This window comes from Arachis ipaensis, chromosome B07, assembly GCF_000816755.2.
Source record: "Arachis ipaensis cultivar K30076 chromosome B07, Araip1.1, whole genome shotgun sequence".
NCBI classification, from domain to species: domain Eukaryota; kingdom Viridiplantae; phylum Streptophyta; class Magnoliopsida; order Fabales; family Fabaceae; genus Arachis; species Arachis ipaensis.
The window spans coordinates 12,061,352-12,081,051 of record NC_029791.2 but is presented as its reverse complement, the minus strand read 5'-3'; the positions used below and the strand labels follow the sequence as shown (position 1 = coordinate 12,081,051).

The window sequence follows — 19,700 nt, the reverse complement described above, 5'->3', positions numbered from 1 at the left end:
CTTCTGAAATTCTGCTTTCCTCTGTTTTTTGATTCACGCATGCACGTCCTCCTATGGCAAGCTGTGTGTTGGTGGATCACCGTTGTCAATGGCTACCATCCATTATCCTTCCAGTGAAAAGGGTCCAAATGCGCTGTCACCACATGGCTAATCATCTGCAGGTTCTTACTCGTACCGGAATAGGATTTACTATCCTTTTTGCGTCTGTCACTACGCCCAGCACTCGCGAGTTTGAAGCTCGTCACAGTCATTCAATCCCTGAATCCTACTCGGAATACCACAGACAAGGTTTAGACTTTCCGGATTCTCTTGAATGCTGCCATTAATCTAGCTTATACCACGAAGATTCTGATTAAGAGATCTAAGAGATATTCATTCATTCTATGGTGGAACGTACGTGGTTGTCAGGCACGCGTTCGTGGAGGAATGATGATGATTGTCACGTTCATCACATTCATATTGAAGTGCGAATGGATATCTTGAATAGGAACACGCATGTTTGAATGGAAAACAGAAATACTTGCATTAATTCATCGAGACACAGCAGAGCTCCTCACCCCCAACAATGGATTTTAGAGACTCCTGCCATCAAAAGGTACAAAGTTCAAATCTAAAAATGTCATGAGATACAAAATAAGTCTCTCAAAGTTGTTTAAATACTAGACTAGTAAACTAGGTTTACAGAAAATGAGTAAACTAAGATGGATAGTGTAGAAATCCACTTCTGGGGCCCACTTGGTGTGTGCTGGGGCTGAGACTTAAGCTAATCACGTGCATAGGGCTGTTTTGGGCGTTCAACGCCAGCTTTGGATCCTTTTCTGGCGTTGAACTCCAACTTTTAACTTGTTTCTGGCGCTGGACGCCAGACTGCAACATGGAACTGGCGTTGAACACCAGTTTACGTCATCTATCCTTGAGCAAAGTATGAACTATTATATATTGCTGGAAAGCCCTAGATGTCTACTTTCCAACGCAATTGGAAGCGCGCCATTTGGAGTTCTGTAGCTCCATAAAATCCATTCCGAGTACAGGGAGGTCAGAATCCAACAGCATCAGCAGTCCTTTTTCAGCCTGAATCAGATTTTTGCTCAGCTCCCTCAATTTCAGCCAGAAAATACCTGAAATTACAGAAAAACACACAAACTCATAGTAAAGTCCAGAAATATGAATTTTTCCTAGAAACTAATGAAAATAAACTAAAAACTAACTAAAACATACTAAAAACTATATGAAATTAACCCTAAAAAGCGTATAAAATATCCGCTCATCACCTACTCAAAGAGGATACCATAACTCTGATACCATAATAAAACTATGAAAGAATAAGAAAATAAAAGATGAAGAATTTTTATTGTATGTTGTTGTTCTTTCTAAAACAGTTGGTTATAATCAAGCCATTTTTGAGAGTCTATGAAATTCATACTTTTCATCATATTAATCGTCTCTAAATCCAACTTTTTTAGTCTAATTTATTCATTTGAAGGTATCAGAACCTGGTCCAAAATTATCATACTCTGCAAACATAATGTGATCCTCATGTTGAGAAAATTTTCATGAGTCCCAACCAGAGGGTTGAACAATGTTGAACATGCTTGTGTTGAAGAAAAGAACTCTAGCATAAGGTCTCTAAGGCCTTCCCAAGAAAGTAGTGTCATTTCTAAAGACATTGCAATTCTTGAACACAAACCTATTTGAATCCTTTGGACTTGTTCTCCCTTGTGCTATTATATATCCTGTAAATTTTTTTTTAATGCCCCTCAAATCACATTTATACTACACCTCTCAAACAAAGACCGGCCAGCACCAAATATAAAAGATGTAATGCCCAAAATGGTCCCTAAAATTCCAACTCGCTTCAGATTAGTCTCCTAATTTTTAAAATGATCAAATAAGTCCCTCACTCTCAAGATCGTGAATTCCCATTAATCCAAAAGTTACTAGACATTTTAACAGCACTGAGGTGTACAGTTAAATGTCAAGTGGCACTTGGCACTTAACTGCACACTGATGTGGACACACAATAAATTTAACTCAAATTAGTGTTTCAAATTTGATTAAAACACCCAAATTGATCCAATTCTCACTTATAAAACCCTAACCCCCAAAGATGAATATTAAAATTTGTAATTTTATTTTATGCAGGGGATTCTTGCAAATCATTTTCTTCTTGGCATACTTTTAAATTTCAATAGGCCGATGTCTGCTGCTTCAATGAGAAGATACAAATATTTGGTCTCATCATTCCATTTTGCAAAATGTTGAATCCTTAAATGGTCAAATTCTAACCTAATTCCTCATTTGGGTGCAACAGTCAGTGCGAAGGAAGTTGCTTTCAGCTAAAACTAATAATTACGACTAGCTTCAAACTTATTTAGGTAAGGACCATTTATGTGATTCAAACTATTTAGAGTTGATTATCCTACATTTTCATTTCTGAACGTAACTATGTAAGTGATGTGAAGGTTGTAGAAGGCTTAGAGAAGGGGGTTGAATCTATGACCTTCTTTTGCTTTAATAAAATAAACATTTTAAAGCAAACTTTCGATCTAAATCTGTTTGAATTCAGTAGCAAAAAATTTATGAGACAATTTCATTTTGTCTCATGAATATCAGAAAACAGAACAGAGAAGGGAAGAGAGAAGCTGATACCATCATGTATCCTGGTTCAGTTGCCTTGTGCAATGCAACCTACATCCAGTCTCCACCACAACAGTGGTAGAATTTCCACTATAGTTAAAGTATTACATACACCAATTTCACAGGATTGACACAATCATTTTACTCTCAAGTTCTAACTTAACTTGACTTGGTTATACTAATACCTAACTCTTCACTCTTAGTGCTTACCCAACTAAGAAAGGGGTACCTCACTAGTATAAGATACGAGACACAAAACCAACCTAAAGAAATATGAAATCACTCTAGACTTTTTACTCAAGTGTATCACTCAACTTTTTTCACTCTTTGGCTTTTTCTTAAGCTCTCTCTTTCAAACTTTACCACTCAAGAAATTACAGAAAGATATACATTGAAAATAAAATTACAATCTGTAAAACATGAAAGAGATTGAGGCTTCAACAGCCTCTATTTCTATGCGATGAACCAGATTTTCTTAACTCTGATTTTGTTCCTCATTCTAGCAGAATGCTCCTTTGATAGGAAGCACTGTCCAAATTGATGAACTCTCTCAGAGAAGACTTTTCAGAACATGAACTTCAAACCTTGGTTCTCTCTTTTCTTTTCAAAACAATGAAAAATTATCTTTTGTATCTCCTGCATGTTACTGAGTTGATCTCTACCAAGTCAACTCCTCGAGTTGTGTGCTACCAACTCAGCCTTTCAGTTTCTTCTATTAATTTCCAATTTTGGAATTTTGAAACAGATCTCTTTCTCTTGACCGAATGCCTCAGAACAGCAAAAAAGAAAAGTTTTCAATGGAAATCCCACATCTGAACTCTTGAGATACTACTTTGTCCTCAAGAAATAATTTTGGCCTTTGATTCACAGCAGAATGTTTCAGAAATTACTTTCTCCATATATCTCAAAATGAAGTAGCAGAGAGTTGGAGAAGGAGGGAAAAAAGTAAGATGCATGCAAAAGGAAATGAATCACCTTTAGCTTCTGACGTAGCTTGTTGATATGGTTTGATTTGGGTGATTAGACCTCAACTTTTTTGCTTAACCCTTCTCTTTCTTTCTTCTTCGATGATTGACTTAGAAACGAATTGAAAAAGGAATGTTGCTTTGGAGGCAAGCACTTGGAGAGATCATCTTGACAGAATTACATTAGGCTTAGGTTGGCTTTGATCCAATTGACCCAGCTGAATTCCTTGCTTTGATTTCTTTGGGCTTCCTTTGTTTAGACAGCCCACCAGCAGATTTATTTTGTTCCATATTGAGCTGCTACTATGTTTGCTAATTATGGCATGCATCACTTAATCAGAAATAATCAAAACTAATTGGGTGATTAACCCACTAAAAATAATATTTGTCATCATCAATTTAATTTAGTTAATTTGTTAACTCAACAATCTCTCCCTTGATGACAAACATAATTAAAATATTAATAAAAAATTGAATTTGAATGAAGTTAAGGAACTTCCCTTTGATTTTGTGTTGCTCCCCATTTCCTTTAAAAGGGTTGCTCCCCCTAGATTCGTGCTCTTCTCTTCCTTCCTGTTTATTATTCTTATATAGAACACATTAAAGTACAACACACCATTCAACTTGACCAAGGAATTTTACACAACCATCAACAAAAATTCACCCCAAACTTTGATAGCTTACATCAGTAACTTTAACAAATATCCATTTAAAAAAACTGCTCAAAATTGAACAAAACAGAGCATCAAGACTAACAAAGACATGCACAAACAACAAATCTTGTAAGGTGAGGTCAAATATGATGATCATAGCCTGATCATAGCAGCATTAAGCTTTCAAGTTCAATTTACAAAAAATGTCATAGCAGCAAATATTCATGACAACAGCAGATTCAATTCACATTCAAATTAGCCTACTATTTAATTAACCCACTACTCCCCCTTTTGTCATCAAAGGTGAAAAAAACACTCAAAGCGGCACCTTAAATCCTGCACAAAAAGTGTTAATGCAAAGTCCAAACATGTAATTAACTGAAAATAAATGCAGCAGTGCTTAAACAGTTTATAGTCATCCGAAACAAAACATAGAGAAGTTCAAAAGAAACAACAACAATTTTATGAGATAAAATTTAAATAGAAGGCAGCAGCAACATGAGACAATTCTAGATATTTGAACCATCCTCCTCAGAATCAGCTTCTTCTTCTGTATCAGTAGCAGCATTTTCATCCTCTTGGAGATTATCAATGAACTTCATGAAAACAGCCACTCGATCTCTTGATTTTCGGAGGAAGTTCTCATGCTTGCTTGCTAGTTTCCTATGTTCTTTGCTCATAGCAATCATATGGTTTGACTGGGAGACAAATTCTTGTATCACGTCCTTAACAATCCCAAATAGAGTAGATATTTGTCCAGTTGAGACTGTGGTACCCTCGGTGGAAGGTGGGGGAGAATCCTCAAGAACGGATTCATCATCATCATCATATAGAACCACCCTTTTAGAGCAAGTGGGTCCCTTTTTCTGTTGTTTCACTGAACCACCTCCTTTTAGATATGAGTGTCTATTTTCATAATCTTCATTTGACAAGTCAACACCAAAATACTCAAAAATGTAAGTTAAGAACATGCCATAAGGAAGGGCTTTATCTTTCTCACTTCTAACAGAATCAAACATATATCTTACCATTAAATAAGCAAAAGAGATTTCTGTTTTTGTGAGAATAGCATACAAAACAAGAGTGTCAGTGTAAGATACCCTTTGGTATGAATCACTCTGATGAAGGATAATATGATTTACTATACGGTGCAGCTGAGCACGATTATAACCCAGGGCCTTGTGAGTGGGTATGATGCCATCAATAAGAGAAACATGTTCACATACATAAGCTAGAGCATCATTGAAAGAGATACCAACTCCTTCTTCCCACTTACCCGAAGCATAGGCACACGCCCCAACATCAGTGTATTTTAAGGAATTACTGATAGTTTCATTGTTCAGCCCAATGTCTCGGCCCCTTGACATAAGAATGAATACTACCCTCATAGTACGTCATATTTGCATAAAACTCCCTGACTAATAGTGGATAAACAGGCTTTTTAATTTTAAAAAGGTGATGCCAGTCCAGAAATTCCAAATTTTCAACAAAAGAAAAACCTTTCTTTTTCAGAGAGGGTAAATCAGCAAGAAAAGTAGGACACATGGTATGGTACTGAATAACTACTTCAAAAAAATCATTATTCATGGCAGACCTAAATCTGTGAGAGTTATAGTTTGAGTGGGAGGTCATGAAGTGTAATTTGTGTGCAAAGGGATCAATGTCTAGTTCCCTAACAGATTTAAGAGGGATATGTGGTTTATCTCTCTGAGGACGATTGGGAACAGACTTTGTCTTAGGTTGAGTTGGCTCAGTGGCTGGTTCGGCTGTAGCAGGGTGTTTCCCCTTCGAAGTGCTTGGCTTCAATGGAGCGCTGTGAGGAGCACTGGGAGTTGAGGTTGGCTTGGAGGAAGATGGAATCCTTGAGGGATTCTTGGTGTGAGCCATGGAATCTGTGCGAAGAGGAGATGTAGGAGGAGAAGGAGAAGATGTAAAGGTTCGGTCTTGTGAACGAGTGGAGGATTTTGATTTTGCTGGAAGCTTGAGAACCTTTTCACAAGGAGGCTTTTGAAGAACAGTTTTCTTCCTCATTTGGTTGGTTTTTTTTATTTTGAACGAAGAGAAGCAGTGAAGGTAATGGGGAGAAATCGAAGGGTTGAAGGAAGGAGTTATGAAGGGAGAAGATGGAGTGTTGGTAACCGCACCATGGAAAAAGATTTTCTTAAAATATGCAACTGCATCATCTATGATTTGACCTTGAAAGGACTTGACATCACAAAGAAAAAATGATTTGATTTTATTAAAAATTAAAACAGAAAGTAATTTTAATTTTAAAAATTATTGACTAAAGGACAAAAGGAATAAAATAACATAAAACACATGGATAATGTAACACTCATTTTGGGCCCAAAGGCGGTTGGGTTTAAGGAAACACATTGGACCACACAAAATCTGAATTTTTTTAAGGTTGGCCCAGATGATTCAGCATGTGCAATAAGGCCCAGAGAGCGAAGTTCAAAGAGATGGTTCTTCATATGCCCAGAATTGTCTCATCCCAACCTACGAGACAAAAACTTCAACAAACACATAAGCAATTTTCAAACAATGAATCATGACTTAAAATCCCTAGACTAGTCCTAAGCATGCAAAATTTGTCTTCAGCTAGTAGTTTAGTGAAAATATCTGCCAATTGCTCTTTTGATTTAACAAATTAAATGCTAATTTCCCCTTTTTGAACATGTTCTCTTATTGAGTGAAATCTCACTTCAATATGTTTAGTTCTAGAGTGTAAAATTGGATTCTTTGAAATATTAATGGCACTCATATTGTCACACAACAAGGAAATATTTTCAACATTTAATTTATAATCAACAAGTGGTGTTTTTAACCACATAAGCTGAGAATAACAAGAAGAAGCAGCTATATACTCAGCCTCTGCAGTGGATAAAGCCACTGTGGACTGCTTCTTACTTGACCAAACATTCAGAGACTTTCCAAGAAAACAACATATGCCTGATGTGCTCCTTCTATCAACTCTATCACTAGCAAAATCTGCATCACAATAACCAACTGTAGAAAAATCATCAATCTTAGGATACCATTAACCAAAATTGGATGTGGCATGAACATATATAATGATCCTCTTAACTATTAAAAGATGTGACTCTTTTGGTTTTGATTGGAATCTTGAACACATTCCAACACTTTGCACAATATCAGATCTAGAGGAAGTTAAGTACATAAGAGAACCAATCATTCCTCTATACCTAGTCTCATCTACATCTTTCTCAGTTTCTCCCCTTTTAATTTTGAATTAGGGTGCATGGGAGTTCTCATAGGTTTGGTATTTTCCATACTAAATTTCTTAACTAGTTTCTTGACATACTTCTCTTGATGAATAAAAATACCATTTTTAGTTTGCTTAATTTGAAGCCCAAGGAAAAAATTAAGTTCACCCATCATACTCATGTCAAATTCACTTGTCATGAGTTTTCCAAAATCAGTACAAAGGGATTTATTGGCTGATCCAAAAATAATATCATCAATATAAATTTGGAATAGAATGAAAGAATCATTAGAATTCTTGAAAAATAGAGTAGTGTCTGTGGTGCCTCTTTGAAAATCATTTTTCAAAAGAAAATAGCTAAGTCTCCATACCAAGCTCTAGGAGCTTGTCTTAAACCATAGAGAACTTTTGATAGTTTGAAAATATGGTTAGAAAATTCCTTATTTTCAAAACCAGGTGGCTGTGTCACATACACTCCTCTATCTATCATACCATTCAAGAATGCATATTTCACATCCATTTAATATAATTTGAAACCACAATAAGCAGCATAAGCTAAAAGAAGTCTTATAGCTTCCATTCGGGCAACAGGGGCAAAGAATTCATCAAAATCTATTCTCTCTTCTTGATCATGTCCTTGTACCACTAATCTTGCTTTATTTCTTGCAATGCTTCCATCTTCACCAAGCTTGTTCTAAAATATCCACTTAGTGCCGGTTACTTTCTTTCCACTAGGCTTTGGAACTAATGTCCACACTTGATTCTTTTCAACTCATGAAACTCATCTTCCATTGCCTTTACCCAAGAAGGGTCATCAAGGGCTTCCTTGACGTTTTGAGGCTCCATTTGTGATAGAAAAGCAATGTTATTTTCTTCATTTGCCTTTCTAGTAGAAGAACAAGTCTTGACACCATGTGAAACGTCCCCAATGACAAATTCCTCAAGATAATTCTTTAAGAATCTCCATTCACGAGGTCTAGTGGACTTGGAGGCAGATTCAGTCACCAAGAAATTCAGGAAACTGGTGGTTTCAGGATTTCCTCCAGATTCATGAGACAAAACAGAATTGTCTCTTGTTGGATTTTCAATAGCTGTAGGTTCTGATTCAATTTGCTCAGAATTTTCACTTTCATGATTTTGGACTTTTTCATCATCCTTTTGAGCCTGATTTCCTGCATCACAATCCTCTAAAATACTTTGAACCAAGTTAGTATTACAAAATGTAACATGTATGGACTCTTCAATTATTCTAGCATCTTAATGATAAACTCTATATGCTTTACTAGTTGTGGAATATCCTACAAATAAACACTCATATGCCTTTGGATCAAATTTTCCCAAATTATCTTTGTTATTTAGAACAAAACATTCGCATCCAAAGATATGCAAGTATTTAAATTTGGTGGGTGACCTTTCCAAAGTTCATAAGGTGTTTTCTTAAAAAAATTTCTTATGATAGTTCTATTCAAAACGTGGCAAGCTGTGTTAACTGCTTTAGCCCAAAGAAATTTTGGAACATTAGTCTCACAAAGCATGGCTCTTGTCATTTCTTGAATACTTCTATTTCTTCCTTCCACGACACCATTTTGTTGTGGTGTCCTTGGACAAAAGAAGTTTTGAGATATTCCGAATTCCTCATAAAAGGATTCAAATAATTGGTTTTCAAATTCAGTTCCATGATCACTTCTTATAGAAGAGATCTTTAAATCCTTTTCATTTTGAACTTTCTTGCTAAAAATTTCAAAGGCCGAAAAGGTTTCATTTTTGTGTGCAAGAAATAAAACCCAACCAAATCTAGAGTAGTCATCCACAATTACTAAACCATAATGTTTACCACCTAAGCTTTGAGTTCTTGTTGGACCAAATAAATCAATATGTAGCAATTCAAGTGGTCTTTTAGTAGAGATGTATTCCTTTGATTTAAATGAACTCTTTGTTTGTTTTCTCATTTGGCAAGCATCACAAGTGATGTCTTTGTCAAACCTTATCAAAGGAAGACTTCTTACTAATCCTTTCTTGACAAGTTTGTTTATTTGAAATATACTTATATGGCCCAATCTCTTGTGCCATAGCCATTTTTCAGATTCTTTAGAATGAAAACAAACTACATTTTAATTCTTTAGTTCATCAAGGGTAAGTTCATACACATTATCACAACTCTTAGCAATAAACAACACTTCATTGATCTTTTCATTTACAACACAGCATTCTAATCTTTTAAAAATCACCAAATAACCTAAATCACATAATTGACTTATGCTCAACAAGTTATGCCTTAAACCATTAACCAAAAAGACATCATCAATGAAAGTAGATTGATTGTTACCTACTTTTTCAATAGCCACAATTTTACCTTTTTCATCATCTCTAAAGGTCACAAAGCCTCCATCATACTTGTTTAGTTTGATGAAGAAAGTTGACCTTCTAGTCATGTCCCTTGAGCATCCACTATCCAAGTACTACATATCCTTTTTGTTCTTGGATGCTAGGCAAATCTGCATTAAAACTTCAAGTAACCTTAGGTATCCAAATTAATTTGGATCCTTTGAAGTTAATCCACCTTGATTGCCCAAGTGCATTGAAATCACAGACAATATTGTAAATTTGGTTTCCTACTATTCTTTTTTCAATGAAGCATTGTGAGTATGAGTGACCGAATTTCTTACAATTAAAATAATGATTTTCTAATGCATGTTACTAAAATGGAGGTAAGTTATGATGCTGAAAATGATTAAAGGACTGAAATTTTCTGGTTTTTGGAAGAGGTGCATTTCTTTTGATAAAATGATTTTTGTTATGATTGTTCCTTTTTGCAAAAACATTTCAACCAGAATTTTTGAATGTGTTTTGGCTTTTTGAAGATGAGGTTCTATTGTTAAATGTTGATTTTTTTAATGTAACCTCATTGGTTGGAACATAGCCTAGACCCGACTTGTTAGAAACAGTTTCGGTTCTTAAAGACAAAGCATTTTCATTTGAAAAGGAACTTCCAGATTTTTCTTCATGTATGGGAACATGTCCCAAGACAAATTTGTCCATGTTGGACTTAGTTTTTGATGAAGAGGCCAGAAATATTGTAGGAGATCTATCAAAAACAGCATCATCATTTGTCATATATCCTAAACCAGATTTTTCAAACAATGGTCTTTGACTTATAAGTAATTCATCCAAGTTGCTAGAACTTTGAGCAAATTTTGCTAAGTCACCATTCAATCTTTTAATCATTTCATTTAGTTCAAGTTGCTCTTGAGAAAGATCCACAATATGCTTTCCTTTTAGTTTTTCAAGTTCAAATTTTAGAAATCTGTTTTCTTCAATAATATCCAATGCACATTCAGTTTCCTTCAACTTTTCTCTCAAAAAATCATTTTCAGCTTTCAATATTTCCTTTTCAGATTTACATTTAGTGTATTTTTCCAACAGTTTTGAAGAATTTTGTGTGAGATCATCAATTATAACATATAAATCATCTATGGACAAGTCATAGTAATTTACCTCATCAAGTTGATCATCACCAGCCATGAAGCAGATTTGTGCTTCGTATTCAGAGTCTTCTTCCTCATCCAAATTATTCTCAAGATCTTCCCAAGATACCATGAGCACTCTTTTCTTTTCTTTTTCTTTCCTTTTTCTTCCTTCTTGAGCTTTGGATAGTTAAACTTAAAATGTCCAGCCTCCTTGTAGTGATGAAAAATCACCTTGCTCAAGTCCTTCTTGTATTCCTTTGAACTTGAACTCTTATACTTTCCTTTGTTCCTCATTAGCCTTCTAAGTCTACTAGCAAAAAACACAAGTTCATCATCTAAAAAACCATCACTAGACTCACTCTCTTTTGATTCTATTTTTGACTTAAGGGTTGTTCCCTTTTTCTTTGCGTCCGGGTTTGTGTGTGTGGCTTCATAGGCAAGCAGTTTTTCTCTCAGCTCATCACAGGTTATAGGACTTAGGTTGTTACTCTCGGCTAGGATGGTGGCTGTTGTTTCCCATTCCTTTGTGAGGCTTCTAAGGAGTTGTCTCACTAGGGTTTGTTCTGAGTAGGTTGTACTCATAGCATCAAGGTTGTTGATTATGATTGAGAATCTCTCAAATACTTCATCAATGCTTTCTCCATCCTTCATATTAAACATCTCGTACTCTTTTTGCAGCATATCAATCCTCATTTTTTTGACCTGTTTAGTGCCTTCATGTGTAACCTGGAGTTTCTCCCAGATTTCTTTGGCTGTCTTGCATCTAGACACCTTTCGGTACTCTTCAAAGCTGATAGCTGACAAACCCCAATTTGACGGTTTGTTTTGTATTGATTTTTGGGGATTTTATCACCTTTTACCCATATTTATTCAAGAAATAGCATGGTTTTGTATATTCTCCTTTAATTGTGCTTGAATGTGAAAACATGAAGCCATTCTTTGATGCATATCAATCTAATGGCTATGGTGAACTCCCTTGTGACTTTCAAGAACCACCACCATATGTCTATGAGCCATACCCTCATCATAACCCTCAACCATACTCAAAAGCCACTTTTCACCAACCACCTTCATATGACCCTCATCCATATCCACTATTACAACAACTGCCATCTACTCCTTCATTTGAGTGGGTGAAATTTATTTCTATTAGCTTTATTATCCCACTTGAATATGGTTTGCTTGAAACGGATGGCCAACTTAGGGAGCTTTGTGGGATGAAGCGTAAACGAAAAAGGTTTTGTGGTTGGCATTGCAAATCGAGGCTCATTATGGTTGATGCATCAAACATGAGATATAAAGGTTGGAGTGGTGCTCAATTAGATGGGTCTAGGAGGATTGTTGGCCACTATATAGAGAATTCACCTCACTCACCACCCGGTTGGACTAATAATGATGATCAACCTCAAGACGGGTGTGAAAACAAAGTGTGGGATCCCGGATTAGAAGAGGATCAACTTTGGGAGCCCCAAGCTTGTGAAGAACTCCATCAAGACTTGGCTCAATCCATGAAGAATCTTGGGGCACAATGGAGAACCAAGCATTGGTGGGAGTTCCAAGATGAATACAAGCACAAGCCACCTTGATGAGGAGCTCCCCATTAGTCCAACTTAAGGACAATAAACAAAAGTGCTAGGTGGGAGACAACCCACCATGGTAAAATCCTTTCATTTTCTCTTTTGTACATATTGATAGAATTAGTTTAATTTCATGTTTTGTTTAGATAGTTGAGTTTAATTGGTAGTTTAGTATGTTAAATAAGGTTTTAGGGTGTTTTGGTAGATATCCATCCATATGTTTGACTTGAATGCTTTCATGCTTCTCTAATGCTTGTCTTACCTTACAAGCTTACTTAAAGCATCTCAAGCACACTAGGATAAATGAAGTGCATGCTTCTTTTGTGACATAGCTTTTATGCTAATGTGTATTCTAAACCGCGCAATTTAGAATTCACACACCTAATATTTCTTAATGTCACACTAATTCACTCACCTCATTCTAGTGATTTACCTCATTCCAACAATGTATGCTTCTTTGCTTTTATATCTTCTCATCTTATGGTGTTATATTTTTGTTTTTCATAATGAATGCACCACAAGCAACCATGGAAGCGGAAGAAAGAACACATAGTAATCCGGAGAGTCGCCGTACCCCCTTGCTCATCTTTGAGTGCACCGAGGACGGTGCAAACTTTTGAGTGTGGGGAGGTCGTCCGACCGATCGGCGATTTTGGGTGACAAATTTCTAATTCCAACACTTTTGCATTTCATTTTAGGTTTTTTTGGATTTTTGTTGCATTTTCTTATTTTTGCATATGCATACACAATAAGCTTAGTCAAAATAATGAGAATTTTTCAAGATTTCTATCTATAGGGCATGTCAATTGATTTGAGTGAAAACTTTTAATAGAACTTGCTTGAATTATATATATTATGGATCATGTTTTGAGCTAAGAACACAATCTTGTGAGACTTGAGCCTAATGATGTGGTTACATCTTATAACCACTTATTTTTCCTTCTTGTGTGCATTATTCTCCTTCTATGATTGTAATCTTTGATTTGTTTGATTCTTTATGTCCATTATTTTGTGTATTCATGCATTTATATGATTGAGGCCATCATTTCATTAGCTCACTTACCCAAATGGCCTTACCTTTTATCTTCCTTTGTTAGCCAAATTTGAGCCTACGCTTAACCCACTTATTATTTAATTTAGCACATTACAAGCCTTAAAACGAAAAACAATAAATGTCCTTATTTGGATCTTTGACTAGCTTAGGCTAGTGTGTGTGAGTATCATTCAAGTGTGGGAACCTTGGGACATTGGGTGAATAAAAGGGTAGTTTTGTATTATTATTGTAAATATTGGGAATTGGGTACATGCTCATGTATTGATTAAATGTATAGACCTTATGCATTGGTACTCTTGTATATAGTTTGAAAGAAAGAAAAAATGAGAAAAACAAAAAAAAAATATATGAAAAGTATAGAAAAAAATGGAAAAAGAAAGAAAACGAAAAAGAAAGAAATAAAAAGGGGACAAAATGCCCCAAGGCAAGGTCCAATAAAATCAATGCATAAGTGTTGTGAAATGAAAAAGAAAATGCATGAGTATGTGAAAAAGTGAAAAATGGGTAGCTAGATTAGAACTTAATTGTATAGGATGTCATAGGTTAGGTGGGAAGTTTAAGCTTATCAAAGATTCAAATTTCAAGCCCACTTGACCAAATATGCATCCTACCTTGACCCTAGCACCATTACAACCAATGAAAAGACCTCATGATACTGAAGTTCCAACCTCCATACATTTTCCAGAGAGTTGTGCCTGCGCCGCGCCAACGTTGTGCCTCTGGCACAAACCCCACTTGCGCACACGCGCACATGACGCGTATGCGCCACTCTCGAAATAAGCCAACGATGCGCGCGCGCCATGCGTGCGTACGCGCGGATTTCTTTCTCCCATCCACTTTTCTTTTCTTCTCCTCTTTCCAATTCTTTCCTTCTCCTTTCTTCTTCCCTTCTCCTACCCCTCATCCAACACTTCCAAATACCATGGATAACCATTTATTTTAGTTAGTTAATTAGTTAGTTGGTTAGTTAATTCGTTAGTTTTAGTTTAGCTTTCATTTTATTTTCTCTCTTTTCATTATACATGTTGGATTATTGACTTTGTTTATTATACGTTGCTGCCCTTATTGCCTAAATGCTATTTTAGCATGAATGTTTTTAGATAATCTTTGTTGGATTCTATGATTGAGATTATATTTTGTTACTTGGTTTTGAGTTCTTCATGCTTACCTTTTGAAAAATACCAAGTGATGAGAATTGTCTTCGAGCTTATAACTCTTTTGAATTGCATGTCCAAATAGCCTTACCTTTTATCTTCCATTGTTAGCAAATTTGAGCCTACGATTAACTCACTTGTTCTTAATTTAGCACATTACAAGCCTTAAAGCGAAAAACAATAAATGTCCTTATTTGGATCTTTGATTAGCTTAGGCTAGAGTGTGTGTATCATTCAAGTGTGGGAACCTTGGGACATTGGGTGAATAAAAGGGTAGTTTTGTATTATTATTGTAAATATTGGAAATTGGGTACATGCTCATGTATTGATTAAATGTATAGACCTTATGCATTGGTATTCTTGTATATAGTTTGAAAGAAAGAAAAAATGAGAAAAACAAAAAAAAAATATATGAAAAGTATAGAAAAAAATGGAAAAAGAAAGAAAACGAAAAAGAAAGAAATAAAAAGGGGACAAAATGCCCCAAGGTGAAGCTCAATAAGATCAATGCATATGAGTTGTGAATTGAAAAGAAAATGCATGAGTATGTGAAAAAGTGAAAAATGGGTAGTTAGGTTAGAACTTAATTGTATAGGATGTCATAGGTTAGGTGGGAAGTTTAAGCTTATCAAAGATTCAAATTTCAAGAGAGACTATACTTCAACGAGATTTCATTTGTGAAATTCTAAACCGTCAAAAATCCGTTCGTCAATAGCACAGTGAAGAAGGTTGATGGCTTTAGCATTCAGCTCCACTTTCTTCTTGTCGTCATAATTCTATTTAGTTTCTTCTTTTGGAGTTATCACTCTATCAGCACTTATTTTTGTTGGAATCTTAGGACCGATTACAACAATCTTTCATATGTTGTAGTCAATGGATTGGATGAAGATTCTCATCCTCTCTTTCCAATAGGCATAGTTCTTTCCGTTGAAGAAGGGAGGCATATTATTTGACTGGCCTTCAGTTAGAGTGTAGGCAACTGTGGTTGTGCCTAAGTTGTTCGTCATTGGACCTTTGCTTCAAGCGGTGAAGCTTGATTCTTGAGACTAAGGCTCTTGATACCAATTGAAGGTTGTAGAAAGCTTAGAGAAGGGGGTTGAATCTATGACCTTCTTTTGCTTTAATAAAATAACCCTTTTAAAACAAACTTTCAATCTGAATCTGTTTAAACTCAGTAGCGAAAAATTTATGAGACAATTTTATTTTGTCTCATGAATATCAGAAAATAGAACATAGAAGAGAAGAGAGAAACTGACGCCATCATGTATCCTGGTTCAGTTGCCTTGTACAATGTAACCTACATCTAGTCTCCACCACAACAGTGGTGAAATTTTCACTATAGTTAAAGTATTACATACACCAATTCCACAAGATTGACATAATCCTTTCACTCTCAAGTTCTAACCTAACTTAACTTGGTTATGCTAATACCTAACTCTTCACTCTTAGTACTTACCCAACTAAGAAAGAGGTACCTCACTGGTGCAAGATACAAGACACAAAACTAACCTAAAGAAATCTGAAATCACTATAGGCTTTTCACTCAAGTGTATCACTCAGCCTTTTTCACTCTTTGGCTTTTTCTTAAGCTCTCTCTTTCAGCCTTTTACCACTCAAAAAATTACAGAAAGATATACATTGAAAATGAAATTACAATCTGTAAAACATGAAGGAGATTAATGCTTCAACAGCCTCTATTGCTATGCAATGAACTAGATTTGCTTAACTCTGATTTCGTTCCTCATTCTGGCGAAATGCTCCTTTGATAGGAAGCACTGTCCAAGTTGATGAACTCTCTCAGAGAAGACTTCTCAGAACATGAACTTCAAACCTTGGTTCTCTCTCCTTTCTTTTCAGAATAATGAAAAATTGTCTTTTGTATCTCCTGCATATTGCTGAGTTGCTCTCTACCAAGTCAACTCCTCGAGCTGTGTGCTACCAACTCAGCCTTTCAGTTTCTTCTATTAATTCCCAAGTTTGAAATTTTGAAACAGATCTCTTTTTCTTAACCAAATGCCTCAAAATAGCAAAGAAAAAAAGTTTTCAATGGCAATCCCACATCTGAATCCTTGAGATACTACTTTATCCCCAAGAAACAATTTTGGCCTTTGATTCACAGCAGAGTGTTTCAGAAATCACTTTCTCCATATATCTCAAAATAAAGTAGCAGAGAGTTTGAGAAGGAGGAAAGAAAGTAAAATTCATGTAAAAGAAAATGAATCACCTTTAACTTCTGACTTAGCTTGATATGGTTTGATTTGGGTGATTAGACCTCAACCTTTTTGCTTAACCCTTCTCTTTCTTTCTTCTTCGATGATTGACTTAGCAACGAAGTACTCTCTCTCTCTTCTCTGAGTTCTGTCCAAATTGAAAAGGAATGTTGCTTTGGAGGCAAGCACTTGGTGAGATCAGCTTGAGAGAATTACATTGGGCTTAGGTTGGCTTTAATCCAATTGACCCAGCTGAATTCTTTGCTTTGATTTCTTTGGGCTTCCTTTGTTTAGACAGCCCACCAGCAGATTCATTTTGTTCAATATTGGGATGCTGCTATGTTTGCTAATTATGACCTGCATCACTTAATCAGAAATAATCAAAACTAATTGGGTGATTAATCCACTAAAAATAATGTTTGTCATCATCAATTTAATTTAGTTAATTTCTTAATTCAACATGATGTATACAACAATATCTTTGACTTCCCGAAAGTTGATATAAATAAATTCTCTTTGTGAATGTATTAGCAAACTTGTATTAGAAATAAGTGGAGCAAATATAGAAGAATAATTGTTTGAGTACTCAAAGGAAACAATATAAATATATAATTGTTTGATAAGAAATTCAATTTGCTTGTGTTGTTGCTTAGTTTGAAACAATCGCTTAATTTCTCCTTTTATTTTTTATTTTTTGGTTACTGCATACTCTTACCCGTTTATAGTTTATGGAATAATCTGATTAGCACTTAGCATATGAGATGGAGTGTTTTGTTTACAATAACTCGTGTATATAAATGTATAGGCATGGGTTATCCTTTAGATTTCATTTGTGGCATCTAAAAGTAGCTATGAAAAAAGAAGAGAATTCCAACTTAAAAAATAAGTTGTTCTTATGATGAATATTTACATCAAGGTAACACCACATATTTAGTTTACACAATGCATAAAGCAACACAATTAGCATTTAATTTTTTTTCTAATATTTTAGTGACATGTAAATTTAAATTTATTTGTGGATTCTTATGAATAGTTGTCCTCCTTCTTGATTATCTATTTTTATTCTAGTTTGTATTGTAGATTATTTCCAGAAGAAGTATCAGGGATGGATTAAGAGAAATGTTGCTGGTATTGAACTACTTGATCTGCTTCTAGTGTGGAACACTTCTAATGTCATCACCTCTATTAATTTAGTTGGAGCTCCCTTTCGGTCTTTGCAACATATGCCGAGAAAGAAAAGGTCAATTTCTTTTGCTATCAGAAACGTATCAACTGGTATATTTTAAATTTTGTTTCATAGTTGAGAATGTTATGATTATTGCTTGCAGTTCTTGGGCAATGACATATAACTCACTATCTAATAGAACGCCAGCTCTTAGAAGATTATTGGATTTGGATTCTCATATTGCCTCTTTATTTTTCTTGTTGTTGTTGGGTAGGTTATTTCAAGGCACAGTAAAAATTGCTTTATTTCTTGTTTCACGTGAAAAATTTTTCTACATTTGATTTCAGGTTGGTGATTGTATAATATGGGTTGTGGCTATTACAGATGCAACATGGTAATAGGAGGTTGGGTATGAATTGGCATGTGTGTTCATTGAGATAGGCTTATTGTACGGGAATTTATTGTTCAAACTTCCCATGTTTGTGTATGTTGTTTTAATATTGTACAAAAATTTAGAAGGACAAAGATGAACATGAAGAACAAAGATGAATATTTGGGGATTAGGGTTTTATAAGTGAGAAATTGATTAATTTGAGTATTTTAATCAAATTGGGAATACCAATTTAAGTTGAATTCATTGTGTGTCTACATCAGCGTGCAGTTAAGTGTTAAGTTAAGTGCCAACTTGGCATTTAACTACGGAAATTTATGATTTTGAGAGTGAAAAATTTATTTGGTCATTTTAAAAAATGGGAAACTAATTTGAAACAAGTTAAAAATTTCAAAGACCATTCTAAACATTACTTCAAATATAAAATTAATGTCACCTTAAATGGTACAACGCTTGTAGTAATGTCTTTGTAATAAAAAAATTTAATAATATATTTAAAATTTGTTGAGAATAAAATAAGATATTTAAAATATTAAAGACTAAATTAAAATTTAGTCTAAACGTTCGGGACAAAAATATTATTTGACCCTATTTATTTATTGTTTCAAACTCATATCTGCGAGTTGTTTATAGATTCATACCAATTTCCGCTTCGCTCGAACATGCCTTATTTACGGGTCTCTTTAGATTTTAATATAAATATTTAAAATTAAAATAGTAATTTATTCTAACCTTAATTACTGATTTCAATGAAAAATAATACTATCTAGAATCAACAACATAAATCTTTGAGGTAGTATTGTTTGAGGAGAGCAGAATCATTGTCTTTCCAACAGAATCATAAATTTTAGTAGTAGTATTTGAAATAATTCACTTTGATTTGACTAAAATTTCATAAAAGTGGTAAAATAAACAATCTCTACACTATTTTTATCCTCAAGCGTTTGAACTTGAGCTCAAGAAGACGAGGAGAATACTTCTATTAGTTGATAAGTTTAGAGATCCACAAGTCGGGGTCACCAACATATTCATTAACTATTCGTTGCTCCAAAGAAACCAAGATTTTATTGACATCTCAGTATCTCACATAGCAAATCAAATTAGACCTCCAAAGTCCGTAACAAGGCACCCTAACCTTGCTAGACTATTCCTAATTATAGCATGGAAGATAATTTAATTTTTCTCTCTTTCAGCTGTGAAC

General features: G+C 34.9%; 1 long non-coding RNA gene across 1 annotated transcript in view; it reads left to right on the top strand.

The window, feature by feature from the left end:
* The window catches only part of LOC110264859, a 26,361-nt gene continuing 8,807 nt past the window's right edge, over positions 2,147 to 19,700 (top strand). Inside the window, exons 1-2 of the long non-coding RNA XR_002351142.1 lie at positions 2,147 to 2,375; positions 18,024 to 18,370. This is a non-coding gene — a long non-coding RNA (uncharacterized LOC110264859). The remainder of the gene's footprint in view (positions 2,376 to 18,023; positions 18,371 to 19,700) is intronic.